Here is a 15,702-nt window from a genome sequence, read left to right as displayed (position 1 = left end):
CCATTGAGTCAGTGATGCCATCCAGCCAGCTCATACTCTGTTGTCCCCTTCTCCTCCCACCTTCAATCTTTCCCAGCATTAGGGTATTTTCCAATGAGTCACTTCTTCACATCAGGTGGCCAAAGTGTTGGAGTTTCAGCTTCAACATCAGTTCTTCCAATAAATACTCAGGACTGATTTCCTTTAGGATGGACTGGCTGGATCTCCTTGCAGTCCAAGGGACTCTCAAGAGTCTTCTCCAACACCACAGTTCAAAAGCATCAATTCCTCTCTGCTCAGCTTTCTTTATAGTCCAACTTTCACATCTATACGTGACTACTGGAAAAACCATAGCCTTGACTAGATGGACCTTTGTTGACAAAGTAATGTCTTTGCTTTTTAATATGCTGTCTAGGTTGGTCATAACTTTTCTTCCAAGGAGCAAGTGTCTTTTGATTTCATGGCTGCAGTCACCATCTGTAGGGATTTTGGAGCCCAAAAAATAAAGCACCATTTGGGAAGCCCAAAATTCAGATCATGAAATCATCTAATAGCTGGATAGTGACTGTTTATACGTGCCTTCATTTATGCACAATGTTCATTTTAACAGACATGAACAAGGCTCTTCCTCAGACTTTATGTACAACTGAAAACATTTACCTGGAGAAGGCAATGGCACCCCACTCCAGTACTCTTGCCTGGAAAATCCCATGGATGGAGGAGCCTGGAAGGCTGCAGTCCATGGGTCGCTGAGGGTCGAACATGACTGAGCGACTTCACTTTCACTTTTCACTTTCATGCATTGGAGAAGGAAATGGCAACCCACTCCAGTGTTCTTGCCTGGAGAATCCCAGGGACGGTGGAGCGTAGTGGGCTGCTGTCTATGGGGTTGCACAGAGTTGGACACGACTGATGCGACTCAGCAGCAGCAGAAAACATTTACCGCATAAAATGAGTGCAACTTCCCATTGGCACTACTTCTCCAAATTGGTCCTCTAATACAGAGAGGCTGTTGCTACCCCAAGAACCAACTACAAGAACAAAGTACATGAAAACTTAATTGATTGACATAAGTCAATATACACAAAGAGTAACTTAAGCTGCTAATAAAATATTCCTATAGTAGTCAAACTCCTTGGACTGATTTTAACAAACATAATCATTTAGCATTAATTAGTAGTATCCAGTGAAAACAGGGGAGAAAGAAATGGCAGCCCACTCCAGTATTCTTGCCTGGAGAATCCCATGGACAGAAAAGCCTGGTGGACTATACAGTTCATGAAGTCACAAAGAGTCGGACACGACTGAGCTTCTGAGCATTGAAAATAGGTACTAAAGTCCTTAATACCTTAGTCTCTTCAGCACAGGAAATCACTTTTGCAAATTTTCCAACAAAATTAATGTTTAGCAATGCCTCTTCTTATCCATATGACAAAGGTAAACTAAATCCAGGTTTGTGTTTATTTCTGGTAGACTATTAGCTTTCACCAACTTAACATTTGAAGTCTCTAGGAATCACCATCAACATCTAGTCATTTGTTATTTATCTGGGGGAACAAACTGAACCACACACTTTTCTAGTGGTGTTAAACAAGTCACTTAGGTGGTGGCTGAACCAAGAGCCACAAATTTTTTTTGATATATGCTACTCATTTGTCCATGTACTTCATGGGGGAATGACATACTTGTTTTACTACCATTAAGAACAGTACTGTATAACTGACTCAACAATATTAAGGAAAAGTCAAATTTTACCTTCTGAATAAAACCTGGCCCGCTCAGTCGTGTCTGACTCTTTGCTACCCCGTGGAGTATAGCCCATCAGGCTCCTCTGTCCATGGGATTTTCCAGGCAAGAATACTGGAGTGGGTTGCCATTTCCTTCTCCAGGGGATCTTTCCAACCCAGGGATTGAACCTAGGTCTCCCGCATTGCAGGCAGATGCTTTAACCTCTGAGCCACCAGGGAAGCCCCTTATCAATATACAGACTCCCAGAAACTAGATATCTTCAAAGACCCTAGCTTAAATCTTCTAAGATTAGAAATTAAGATTGTCCCAGCACAAGCATTAAGACATTAAATAAAAATTTACCAAATATTTATGTGCAAGAATACTTTTAGCCCTTTGAGGCGCAATCTCAGATATACTCTCAAGGAGACACAATGGGGGGATAAATACATACTTACATACTTGCAGCTGTAGGGCGAGGTATTTTTTCCTTAGAATTCTCCCAAAGGAGAATCACTATATATAGCCCTTACAAAGTCTCTTATATTACAAGGCATTCTCTCCGTTGGTTAAGAAATAAAACACTGATTATTGAAATTTCTTTCCAAAAAACAGAATACTGCTCAGAGAAAAACTACACACTAAAACAACCTCAGTGCTAGTTCTTGATACTTTTACATATCACCTGAGAGCAGTAGGTCACATAACTTAGATGGAAAATGAAGATAACTATTAGATAACTCAAAGTGGTTCTAATCAGTCCAAGATACATGTGAAATATCCAATGTAAATTATTACATGAGTGCCCTCAAAAAGCAGTATTTCTAAGTTAACATTTTTATATATAATATAAATTCTGAAAGTGGAACAAGCATTTATATGCCTCATGATATATGTAATAAGAAACAGCACCACCACGAATGAAGAAAAGTGCTTTTTTAAAAAAAAGTTAATCCGTAAACATCAATCTAAGAAAGCTGCTAGATCTAAATACTGATTTATTAGAATACGAGAAAGAGAACACGTAAAATCAATAAATAACACAAGGACATAACTGCCCAATCCAGAATACAGAAAAAAGAAAAAAATTCACCTCATTTCACTATCTATGAAATTTTGTTATAAGGAGGGGAGAGGAAGGACTATTATATAAACTACAGGTTTAAAAGTCAAATATATTGTATAAACCTTGCTTGAATCCTGATTCTAACAAACCAACTATAAAAAAAGACTTCTGAGAAAATCAGAGAAATCTAGATATAGAATGGGTATTAGATGGTATTAAGGAATTTTGTTAGCAGTAATAATAGTAAGATTGTATTTTTTACTAAGTTCTCATAAGCATGAGAATTTATGCTTAAACTAGCTATTGTCCGGGATTTCCTTTGAAATACTTAAAAAAAGTAAAATACAGGTATAAAGATTTCATACAATGTTGAACATGGATGATCTAGTAGTCCAAGGTATACTATACTATTTTACTTGAGTTTGAAAATTTCCATAGTAAGTTTAACAAGATTAACAATATGACCAGCAGCCTTGTTAAGTATTTAAGCTGGGCTCTGAGGGATAGGCAAGTTTTGGACACCCTCCCACACACCTTGAAACAAAACATTTATCAACTGCAGCTTGTAAAGGGGGTTACATTCTACAAGGTTAACTGACTTATGATCCAAGCTGTTGTTTAAACCTAATATCACCTATTTCCTCAATCGTAGTTTTGACAAGGAGTATATGAAATTAAAAACAACAACAACAAAGAACTATTTCCAAATGAGTATAAACCTCTCTGGACTAATTTCTATCAGACACCATCCCTTAAAGAGAAAACAGAATTTACTGAGCACTTGATTTTATGCCAGTGATCATAGTAGGCATGTTATATTTAATTCTCACTGCATTGCAGCAAAGTAGGTATTATATTAATTACAAACAAGGAAACTGTGCTCAACTTCCCTATCCTAGTAGACAAAGCTACTAAAATGGCAGAGGATTTAATAATATAAAGACTCCAAATGCTCCATGCTATTTTCCACACCAACCAAGCATAAACCATCACTCTCTTCCCCAACTTTCCTTTTGTTGAACTATTCCAGTCCCTTGGACAGCTCTGTCATCTTATCTCTTCATGTGCAAATCCTACAAACCTCTTTGGATTTGTCTGGCTCAAATGCCACTTTCTCCATTAAAACCTCCTCCAAATAATCTTTTTCTCAATTCTCCCAACATTTAATTTGTGTTTTTCAATATATTAATATCATCTTATCCCTGAGAATTTAAAACCTCATCAGAATTATGTACCAAAATTTTGCATACTGTTCTGGTTGTGCCAGTGTTGTGTGAAATGTTAACAGTCATGAGGGAGAGAGCAAAAGGATCCTAAATACTTTAAAAGGAGGGAAAGCAAATGATAAAATTATCAACTATACACCCATTAAAAGCATGAGATGGGTATATTTATGCATACATGAAAAAATTTTAGACTATTAAGTGAAAAGGGAAGGTAAAAACCAGTGAGGAAGGTAAAAACCAGTGATTCTATCATTCCACTTCTGTAAAAGCAGCACACACGCATACGCGTGTATACATGGCAAATAGAGCGATACAACCGCTAATAGTGGTCATGTCAGGAAAGAGATATGCATGATTTGTATTTTATAGTTCTATACTCTTTGCATACCTATATTTTAAAAATGTTTAAAATATATACATATTAAAAATCACTAGGCAAGTTAGCTTGGAAATCAATGGTTTTTATATGGTAGAACTCAAATATACATACATCTATACATGAAAAAGGTATCATGAGTTATAAAGAAACATAACAGAAAAACAGCTTTTCAGTAAATTAAGCATCACTTAAAAGAAAATATTCTCCATAATTCCCTGAAGAACCAATGGTTATGACTTGGTGTTTTCACTGCTCTGGGGCCCAAGTTCAATCCTGCCCCTTATCTGTAAACTTCTAAGGGTTTTAAAGATGTTATGATGCAATTTACATGTATAACCATACCTACTATAGCAATTACCTCTAGACACACTTTCACAACATTTTGGGTTAAAAAAAAAAAAGGAATCCAATTTGTAAATCTAAATATTCTATCATCTGATTTAAAGGAATTGTACTTGTGGTTAGCACTTATTTTTACCCTAATTCTTCCATATACTCCTCCAAAGTGTTCAAAAAAATGGAGCAAAAAAATCCATACATTTAAATTCAACATATTTTACAGTCTTATTTACATATTTCTAGTTTTCAAAACATTTCACAGTATTGTTCTTTGTAAGTATTCTTTGACAAAAGGTTAGGGAAGAAGAAGGGAACTGGCTTAAAAAAAAATCACAATTACTCCTACCACTCAAGACTATCATTGATCTAATTCAGAAATTCCCAAAGAAAGTCAAAACACTCCAGTTCTTGGCTATTATCTCATTCTATCATCAATGTGAATCAATAAGGTTAATCACTACAGGAAGCTACCTCTAAGTTTGGAGTCTCAAAGGCTTAATTACCTGGGGTGTTAATCTTTCACTTGTGTCCTACTGTTTGCGATCCCATGGACTGTAGCCCACCAGGCTCCTCTGTCCATGGGATTCTTCAGGCAAGAATACTGGAGTGGGCTGCCATTCCCTTCTCCAGGGGATCTTCCCAACCCATGGATCAAACCCAGGTCTCCTGCACTGCAGGCAAGATTCTTTACCATCTGAACCACCAGGGAAGCCCACCTGGGGTAAAATACACCACATGAAGACCTAGGGTCAAAGATGTGCTTTTATCAGTACATACAGCAAGGACCTGTTAACTGACCCTCAGAAAACTAAACGTGCTAACATTTTGAAAATTCGTCATGTACCCCTCAGGGATATGAGCATCTCAATGTTAAGGTCACTGATTATCAAATCCGCATAGTGCATGAGAATCTAGATAAAAGGTTCGAAAATTAAAAACACATCCCACCTAAGACTTATCTGAATTAGTCCTAGAAGGGAGACAGGCATAGATTTGGCGGGGCTTTCCTGGTGGCTCAGAGGGTAAAGCGTCTGCCTGCAACGCGGAGACCCGGGTTTGATCTCTGGGTTGGGAAGATCCCCTGGAGAAGGATATGGCAACCCACTCCAATATTCTTGCCTGGAGAATTCCAAGGATGGAAGAGCCTGGTAGTCTACAGTCCTCGGGGTCGCAAAGAGTCGGACACGACTGAGCAACTTCACTTTCTTTCTTTCTTTCCTTCTACTCTCCAAGTAATGCTTGCCTTTGCAGATATGGTTGAGACCCTAATACATACCAAACCACCTGTATCAGTATCAGTTCAGTTTAGTTGTCTCCTACTCTCTGCGACCCCATGAACCGCAGCACGTCAGGCCTCCCTGTCCATCACCAACTCCCAGAGTTTACTCAAACTCACGTCCATCGAGTCGGTGATGCCATCCAACCATCTCATCCTCTGTCGTCCCCTTCTCCTCCTGCCCACAATCTTTCCCAGCATCAGGGTCTTTTCAAATGAGTCAGCTCTTTGCATCAGGTGGCCAAAGACTGGAGTTTCAGCTTCAACATCAGTCCTACCAATGAACATCCAGGACTAATCTCCTTTAGGATGGACTGGCTGGATCTCCTTGCAGTCCAAGGGTTTCTCAAGAGTCTTCTCCAACACCACAGTTCAAAAGCGTCAATTCTTTGGCGCTCAGCTTTCTTAATAGTCCAACTCTAGCATCCATACACGATCACTGGACGAACCTTTGTTGATAAAGTAATGTCTCTGCTTTTTAACATGCTGTCTAGGTTGGTCATAACTTTCCTTCCAAGGAGTAAGCGTCTTTTAGTTTCATGGCTGCAATCACCATCTGCAGTGATTTTGGAGCCCAGAAAAATAAAGTCTGCCACTGTTTCCCCATCTATTTCCCATGAAGTGATGGGACTGGATGCCATGATCTTAGTTTTCTGAATGTTGAGCTTTAAGCCAACTTTTTATTCTCCTCTTTCACTTTCATCAAGAGGCTTTTTAGTTCCTCTTCACTTTCTGCCTTAAGAGCGGTGTCACTTGCGTATCTGAGGTTATTGATATTTCTCCCAGCAATCTTGATTCCAGCTTGTGCTTCATCCAGCCCAGCGTTTCTCACGATGTACTCTGCATAGTTAAATAAGCAGGATGACAATATACAGCCTTGATGTACTCCTTTTCCTATCTGGAATCAGTCTGTTGTTCCATGTCCAGTTCTAACTGTTGCTTCCTGACCTGCATACAGGTTTCTCAAGAGGCAGGTCAGGTGGTCTGGTATTCCCATCTCTTTCAGAATTTTCCACAGTTTATTGTGCTCCACTCAGTCAAAGGCTTTGGCACAGTCAATAAAGCAGAAATAGATGTTTTTATGGAACTCTCTTGCTTTTTCGATGATCCAGCAGATGTTGGCCATTTGATCTCTTGCTCCTCTGCCTTTTCTAAAACCAGCTTGAACACCTGGAAGTTCATGGTTCACGTATTGCTGAAGCCTGGCTTGGAGAATTTTGAGCATTACTTTACTAGCGTATGAGATGAGTGCAACTGTGTGGTAGTTTGAGAATTCTTTGGCATTGCCTTTCTTTGGGATTGGAATGAAAACTGACCTTTTCCAGTCCTGTGGTCACTGCTGAGTTTTCCAAATTTGCTGGCATATTGAGTGCAGCACTTTCACAGCATCATCTTTCAGGATTTGAAATAGCTCAACTAGAATTCCATCACCTCCACTAGCTTTGTTCATAGTGATGCTTCCTAAGACCCACTTGACTTCATATTCCAGGATGTCCGGCTCTAGGTGAGTGATCACACCATCGTGATTATCTGGGTCATGAAGATCTTTTTTGTACAAGGGTTTATTCACAAGGACCCTAATGATTTTCCAACTAAAAGTTTTGTATCATTCATCATGGCATAACAGAAACAGAAACCAGAACTAAAAGATCTAGAATATGGCACCATGTTTGCCTCTAAGTAGCTAAATGAACTCAAAGCACTTGAACTGTTTCTCTTTCCCCATTTGCAAATGAGAGTAACAATGTTTCCCTCATAAGGTTATGGAGGAGACTAGATAGCATGTAAAATTGCAATATAAGTCCTCTCTAGTGTATTAACTCATCATAATGAGTGAATATATTTTTTGTGTGTTTGAGAATCAATATATAATCCTTTGACACAGTTATTTCTCTTCTGGTAATTTAACTTACACAAACAACATAAAAGGATGAACTGAATAATGGTTATTTACTGCAACATTTGCTTGCAGTAGTTCAAAAATAAAACCTAAACAAACAAAAAAAATGGGTTAGCAAAAATAAAAAGTCATGCACTATTACAGATTAAAATTAAAGTTACATGTACTAATAAAATATCCATAATATTAAATAAAAACACCAAGTTGCCTGAGGTGTGTAATCTGATCCAAGTTTTAACAAAAGAGGGGCAATGTATATGTTTGTGTGGAGTATGAAAAAATAAACACCCAAGTTTGGTAGGAGACTGGGTACTGCTGGCTTCATGCTTTTGTATTTCTGTGTTCTAAGGCTTGTTAGCGAAATAAATTGTTTTTAAAAAATAGGTTCTATATTAATACAGTTTAAATCTATTACAGTTTAGAAACTTTATCACAAAACAGAGAACAAGCAATCTTGTGCTATTTTCAATTCATTTTAGTACTAGGTTGAATGCCCAACAAATGAAGACCTGTCTCTAATGGTGATCTAGAAATTTTCAATTGTTACACATTATCAATTAGAAGCGACATAGCACCAAGTGGAAATAACTCAAAAAATCTTAATTAGGTTGTAACAGAGAATTAAAGGAAATCATTTGAATTCATGGTATGAGACAACTGGAAAAGGAAAAACCATTTTAAGCAGCAGATTTTAGTGCAACTTTTAAAAGATTTTCTTCTTCAGACAAAAATTTTCCAAAGTGTGTTTCTTAATCACCAACGCACAGCATTCTTTAAAGTAAGAGATTCCTTGTCCAATACACTTAGAACTCGCTGCTCCCCAGCACCCATTTGTTCTTTTGCAAGCTTAGCAGATGGTCATTCTGGAATCCATTCTCTGTGATATTAGCATAGTAAAGGCTCTGAGATGTCCCACAATTAAAACTGCTTAACTGGGAATCCCCTAGCAGTCCAGTGGTTAGAACTCCGCACTTCATCTGCTGAGGGCCTAGGTTTCATCCCTGGTTGGGGAACTAAGATTCCACCAGCCCTGAAGTGTGGCATGTACACATGCATAAATAAATAAATCTGCTTCACTTTAACCTAGTATGATTGTAACTTTCTATAAACATGTTAACACAAAAGATGATATTTTGAGAAGCAGTCATTCTGCTGCTGCCGCCAAGTCGCTTCAATCGTGTCCGACTCTGTGCGACCCCATAGATGGAAGCCCACCAGGCTCCCCGTCCCTGGGATTCTCCAGGCAAGAACACTGGAGTGGGTTGCCATTTCCTTCTCTAATGCATGAAAGTGAAAAGTCAAAGTGAAGTCGCTCAGTCGTGACCGACTCTTAGGGACCTCATGGACTGCAGCCTACCAGGCTCCTCCGTCCATGGGATTTTCCAGGCAAGAGTACTGGAGTGGGGTGCCACTGCCTTCTCCTGCAGTCATTCTAGTCTAGCCACCACCCCCCCCAAAAAAAGAAAGAAAAATGAACGAGTTATCTATTTCGATTTTCTTTTCTCTAGGAAAAGTCATAACCTGTGACAGTTAAGTTTTTAAAATGTTTAGTTTATTATGACTATCATGAATAGTGTAAGAAAAATATGAGCAGTACAAAATTTTGAACTAAATATAAAGAAATCTTTTAGGTGATGAGTATGAATTGTTATTTTTTTTAACAGGTTCCTCAAATATTCAAGAACAAGCCTTGAACTGGTGATCTGCTTCCCAATCACTTTAAATTGAGATGACCATACCAATTTCCTAAAGATACATAAGTTAAGAAGCAAAACAAAAAACCTAAGCTCTCACTTAGAAAACAACAAAAACTCAAAAACACTTACACTGCAGTGTCTGAAAAGAGAAACCAAATGTATGTTAGTTTCAAGGACTATGAAGGTACATTTGGAGAAGGAAATGGCAACCCACTCCAGTGTTCTTGCCTGGAGAATCCCAGGGACAGGGAAGCCTGGTGGGCTGCCGTCTATGGGGTCGCACAGAGTCGGACACGACTGAAGCAGACTTAGCAGCAGCAGCAGCATGAAGGTACATACCAAAAAAAAGTGCCTGTGGTAGAAATAGTCAAGTATAATCTAAATGAAATTCACTCTATACAAAATAAAAAATTTTGGAAGACACACCAAGTGACTCATAGGAAATATACACAACAAAAACTAATTAGGAAAATACCTAAACAAATATTAAATAACAAAAATAGTAAGGAAACTCAAGTTTAACTTCTAAAGTCATAAAGATGGCGGGACACAGTATATTATACAATGAAATTCTCTGTATCCAATTCCTTGGAGACAACCTTATTTCCTTTTTTTTTTTTTTTAAAGATAACCTTATAACCTTATTTCTAACACTAAGCTTTAAAAGAAAATTCTTACAAACAGTATTATAGAGAACCCAGAGTTGTAATAGAAAATATACTCAATGACTTGCTTAGCAGATGCAAGGTTTCATAATCTCATTTTTTAGTCAATCCTTCAAGGAAAGTCATGTGTCTAACTCCAACACAATCCAGGGAAAGCGACTCACAGTAATTATGTTAAGGGTTCCTGGACAATAATGTTCTAAATCTTTCCAAGATATTATCTCCAAAGTCTTCGTAGAATTGTTCAAATTTAAAATGGCCCTTAAATCCAGTGGGTCTCTACCTGTATCTGCAGTCAAATCTTTTCAATTCTCCTCCCTACCTCCCCTTCTAGCTCTGCCATTCTCCCTATCTGGGTCACTACACACACTAATCCCTCTGGCTAAATGCCATTTCACCCATCTCTTGACTAAATTAACATTTCTAAGTCTTTTTACAGTCCACTTTACCTCTTCTGGAAAGCTTTTCCTGACCCCCTGCAGTGTCTACCTACCTGAGTCCACAGCACTTGTGCAACACCACCTAGGGTGGCACTTAGTGTACTACACTGTGTAAACATGAGTTTTATCAATTTCCTCTCCACTATAAACATAACCTTATAGTTGCAGTAAACAGTAAGGACAGAGACCACTGCCCCGCCAACATCTAAACACTGTGGCACATGACAGGCCTATAAACCTCAAAAAATGAATGCAAGTTTCTGATACTCTAGCTTGATGAAATGATACAACTTAGAATATCCAGAGTAACAAATGGACTGAATGGGAACTAATACGCCATAAGTACCTTCTTAACCAGACTTAGGATAAAAATTAGCAATCGATTTATCTTTGAGTACTCCTATTTTTGCTTGTATAGGCACCATATAATTTAGAGTTTAAATAAAGACTGAGCATGCACAAACACAAATTGGATGAAAAGCAATCAATTATATTTATATTAAAAGGTGGTCCAAGAAAACATCGTAGGAAAACCTGAATTTCTAAATTCTGTACATTTTAAATCTTAATTCTGGTTATGTTGAATCAGTTTATATGATGAGGTTTTGCCATGGAAAGTGTAATGTTTTTGCATTTAATCACGCTAAAAATGCTAATAAAATACTATGTGTGTGTGTCTTAGTCACTCAGTCGTGTCCAACTCTTTGCGACCTCATGGACTGTAGCCCACCAGGCTCCTTTCCATCCCTGCAATTCTCTAGGCAAGAATACTGGAGTGGGTTGCCATTTCCTTCTCCAAGGGATCTTCCCCACCCAGGGATCAAACCCATGTCTTCTGCATTGGCAGGCAGATTTTTTTTTTTTTTAACCACTAAGCCACCCGGGAAGCTTTTCATCTACTTTCATTTAATGTCAGAATGAAGAAAACCATTTTATACAGTTAAAGACTATCTCCCACTGATTCCCTAGTAAGCCTTTCAGAAACAGTGCCTAAAATCAGAGATCACCACTTAAGAGATCTAGAACTTACTACTCTTGACATAAAATGTCCCACAAACAGAAACCACAAAGACATCTCTAAAATTAAGTCTCACATACTTTTTGGGGGGACTTAAAAAAAAAAAAAAACCAACCCCTTTTCACACTATTTTTTACATACTCTGGAAGTCAGCTACAGATTTTATTCTCCTAGGCAGGCACTGAGTAGATGGCTTCGTACTGTCACTTTATAGTCAATTTCACCAGAACTCCTCCAGGAAGCAGAATTTTGCGATCCAAATACACATATCATCCTAGATAGGTGAAAACGACTGCCTTTTTTTTTTCTGTTCCATTTCCAGTTAAAGTGTTCTGACACCCTAACTATCCCTTTTCCCTTCACATTTCTTATCCGCTTTTGTATCTAGCAGCTACGGTAAAATTCTGGAATATGTATGTAAGGTGGACACAATCTGGATGTTTTCCAATACTGTAAAATCTTTTATCTCTTCACCAGATAATGGTAAGAGAATAAGAAGTGAAAATCGGTGATATGTCTCTAAGCATACTGCTATGTGAAAATCTGAGAAGCAGCAGCATGTATCATGCACCTACCTAGGTAAAAATTCTATACAGCATTTCACTGGAAAAGTGTGAAAATATTTCTCTGTAAATTCACTTTTTCTACTACAAAAGCAACAACTTTTAAATACAAATGTCTTCTATCTATATTGCTAAATATAAAAATCACTATTTAAGTATTAGTTTCTAAATAATAGGGTTTGAAGAAACCTTTTTCCCACCACATCAGAATTCAGGAGTGAGAGACATAGGAGTGAAGATTGATGGTAATCCAAATAGCTCCTTTATTTCTGAAAAGCAAAATCTAAACCTAGACCAAGACAGCGTCCTAACAACCACACTCCATAATTATCCTAACCCTGTCACAGGTAGCACTGGACAATCACAGTCCTCCTTCAGAAATGGACAGAGTCTATCACTGGTGGCCTCGGGAAGAAGCAAAGTGCTTTCTTCGAGGGGCAGGCTCCCAAAGAGAAAGAGGAAAGGGGCTGAGCCATACCTAATCAGTTCCTTCTTACAAACTCATCCAAAGGAAGAGTGAGAAAGTGGGACAATAGGAGCAAGTCAGACTATTTTCATGCTTTCTTAAAAAAACAGTAAAAAATCTACTATGTAGCAATCTAGTATGTAACAAGTGTACCTGTTACACTGTTACAGGTACAATTATTATCTTAATCATACCTGTCTGTAAAATGGCCTCAAACTGTGAATGCAAGCTGAACAAAGCCATGAGGTACAACCATTTCAAGTATGTATCCACAAGTTTTAAAAACAAGAAAAAAATACAGAGTGTTTTCCTTGTCTTAGAAACCCAACAAATTCAAAGGTTGCTGAATTACAAAGTACAAAGAACTTCAGTCCAGGAAACAGAACCAACCTCCACTTAAAACTATGAAGATCCTATCAGTATCAATAAAAAGGAGGCAGTATGGTCACAGAGAAGATTGGCTTTGGATGTCACACCTGGACTTACTCTCTGAAGTAATGACTTCTGTTAACTTGGATAGTACCTACACAGGAAGTAACTACATAGGAAGATAAATTATCTTTCAACACTGGAAAGATTTATAAACAAGTATGGAAGGTTTAAGAGAAACAAAATCCTAATATTAGTATCTGTGTTAAGACTGCTTATTTGGCTTATTATATACTTGTAATGCCTTAAAAAATTGACCTATTAAAGTGACAACCTTTATGACCAATTTAAATATGGCAGTATTTAGACTTTAAAAAGCTGAAACTTCATTAATATCAAACATCCAAGAGAACTTTAGACTCAAAATAAGAAAGTTAAGTATTAAAAAGAAGTTTAAATTGTTTGAAGATATTTGTTAATTGCAAATGTAACTTGAAGATAAGAGTTACTGTGCAAATAACAAAAATGAACTTTAAAACCTGAAAGTCTGAAGAACCAGGATTCTGAAATATAATTTTATTTTTTAAAATATGGCGTATTTCATACAAAACCCGCTCTCTGGGACACCAAAAGACAATTCTAAACAACTCAATGTTACCAGAAATTCGACTTTTAAAAGACACGCTTGAAATAAGGGAAATGCCAGTAACTATTTAAGGACGACTGTGCAGATAAAGCAAATCATTTTTTTAAAAAGCAGGGTATTAAAAAACTAAGAATAGAAACTTAGCCATTTAAAACTATTTATGCTTGTGTTTTTAACCGGATTCCTAGCCAGAAATTCTTAAATCATCCTCCAATGCTCCAGGTCACATGGTGAAAGAGTCACCTATTAAACACGAATCTAAGCAGTAAACAAGTCTTCTGAAATTCTTAGGTAACACCCTTTATTAAAATTTTCTTGATATACAATACCTTTCCAAGTACTACATTTCTCTCAAACATTTAAAAGCTTTTTTCTAGTACAGCTTCCCCCCCAACACACACACACAAAAACCTTTGCCCCAAGTCTGTCACCAATTTTTAAGCTAAAATCTCACAAAAGTACTAAGTCCAGATTTTAACACGGTTGTCTTATTATACATGATTAACTCCGCAATTCCCATCCCATTAAAACGTTTAAATGTGTCAGAATGAAAAGCTAAGAAAAGTTGGTTTTCCCTAGCTGTGGTCTCGGAAGTTAACACTAACTTTTACACGTGTGTTTGGGCAAAAAAAAATTTTAACATGTTCCCCAAACTTGGCCTAGGACAGATACAAAAGGCTGACTACAATGTGTGAAGTTTTAATCTGTTTGATTTTAATGTTTACACATTTCCCTGAGTCTCGAAATCGGTTACAGTTAACAAAAACACAACACTCCTCACCAGTGGCATCTAACACAACGAACCCAAGCCGCCGTCTCTTTCGTCCCTACACCTGTCTACCGGAAGCTTTTCCTGGACACGCTCGGGACCTCAAGCATTCATCCCCACACTTGTTTTCATAAACCCGCTCCTTCCTCTTCGCCCACTTCCAACTCGCATGCTTCTCGGGATCCACCCGGCCTCTCTCCCCCCGCACGTTCCGAGCGCTTAAGGGCTGGGCAGGCGGACAGCTCGATCTCTAACCCCAAGAGCGCCGGGAAGGCCCCCCCGCAAGCTCCGCGAGGCTCAGACGCGGGGAGGAAAGGAAGCGAGAAAGGCATGAGCACCCCCCTACACACACACACGCCGGGCGCACACCCCCTTCCGGCACCCCTCCTCCCCCTGCATTGTGCGAGCGGGCAGCAGGCCGCGGCCGTCCTGGGTTGCCCGCGGGCCCCGTCCGCCCTCCCGCCGGCGGGTTGCCCGCAGCCGAGACCGCCACACAAAGCCCGGGGAGCCGCCCCGCGGCGCCAGAGCACGGGGAGAGGGGTGCAAGCGCGACTGACTTACGGGGCTGCTGCGGCCGCGCTGCCTCAGCCGGGGACACCGACCGTTGGGCACACGGCGGCGTCGCTCTTGGCCGTCCTCCCCCTCCTCCGCCTCCGGTGGCGGCAAGATCTTCTTTCTCCACCTACCTCCCTCCCCCCCACCCCACCTCCTCCTTCTCCTCCCCCTCCTCCTCCTCCGAACCACCGAAGTACCGAGGCTGAGACAGAGAGACTCACAACAACATGGCTGCCACCGCCGCCTCCCCTCCCCTCCCCTCCCCCCCGCCCACCGGGCGCGCGCAAAGCACTCCGGGAGAAAAGGGAAGGGAGGGCGGCGGCGGTGGCGGGGGGGCGAGGGGGGAGTGCTCACCAAGGTGCCGCTCCTCTCAGTGGCTTCCGACTTTTCTCCCGCGCTCCAGGCCCTCGCCGACGGCAGCTCTGCGCTTGCGCACTCTCTCCGCGCTCGCGCGTTTCGGCCGTCCCTCCGGCGTCTGCGTCCCCGCCCTCACCTTGCGGGCTCGCGGCTGATCCTGAGCTCGGCTGTGGCGCCGGGCGGGAGCGCGCTCCGGTCTTGGGTGGCGCAGGCGTGGTGTTTTCGAACGCTGCTTTCGTGTCCGTCTTCCCGCGTGGGGCCTAG

At 39.9% G+C, this 15,702-nt stretch overlaps 1 protein-coding gene across 8 annotated transcripts in view; it reads right to left on the bottom strand.

The window, feature by feature from the left end:
- PUM2 (pumilio RNA binding family member 2) overlaps positions 1–15,493 on the bottom strand; it is a 116,517-nt gene extending 101,024 nt beyond the window's left edge. For 5 of the 8 annotated variants that reach the window (XM_019970647.2, XM_019970650.2, XM_019970652.2 and 2 more), the window contains exon 1: positions 15,088–15,238. The gene's annotated coding sequence lies outside the window, so the exon portion shown is untranslated. Of the gene's footprint in view, positions 1–15,087; positions 15,239–15,302; positions 15,322–15,435 lie in introns of those variants that run through there. The other 3 variants (XM_019970648.2, XM_070799096.1, XM_019970651.2) reach the window with 3 other exon arrangements.
- Between the last annotated feature and the right edge of the window lie 209 nt (positions 15,494–15,702).

The sequence above is a fragment of the Bos indicus genome, chromosome 11 (genome assembly GCF_029378745.1).
Source record: "Bos indicus isolate NIAB-ARS_2022 breed Sahiwal x Tharparkar chromosome 11, NIAB-ARS_B.indTharparkar_mat_pri_1.0, whole genome shotgun sequence".
Classification (NCBI taxonomy): domain Eukaryota; kingdom Metazoa; phylum Chordata; class Mammalia; order Artiodactyla; family Bovidae; genus Bos; species Bos indicus.
This window is presented reverse-complemented; position numbering and strand designations above follow the sequence as displayed.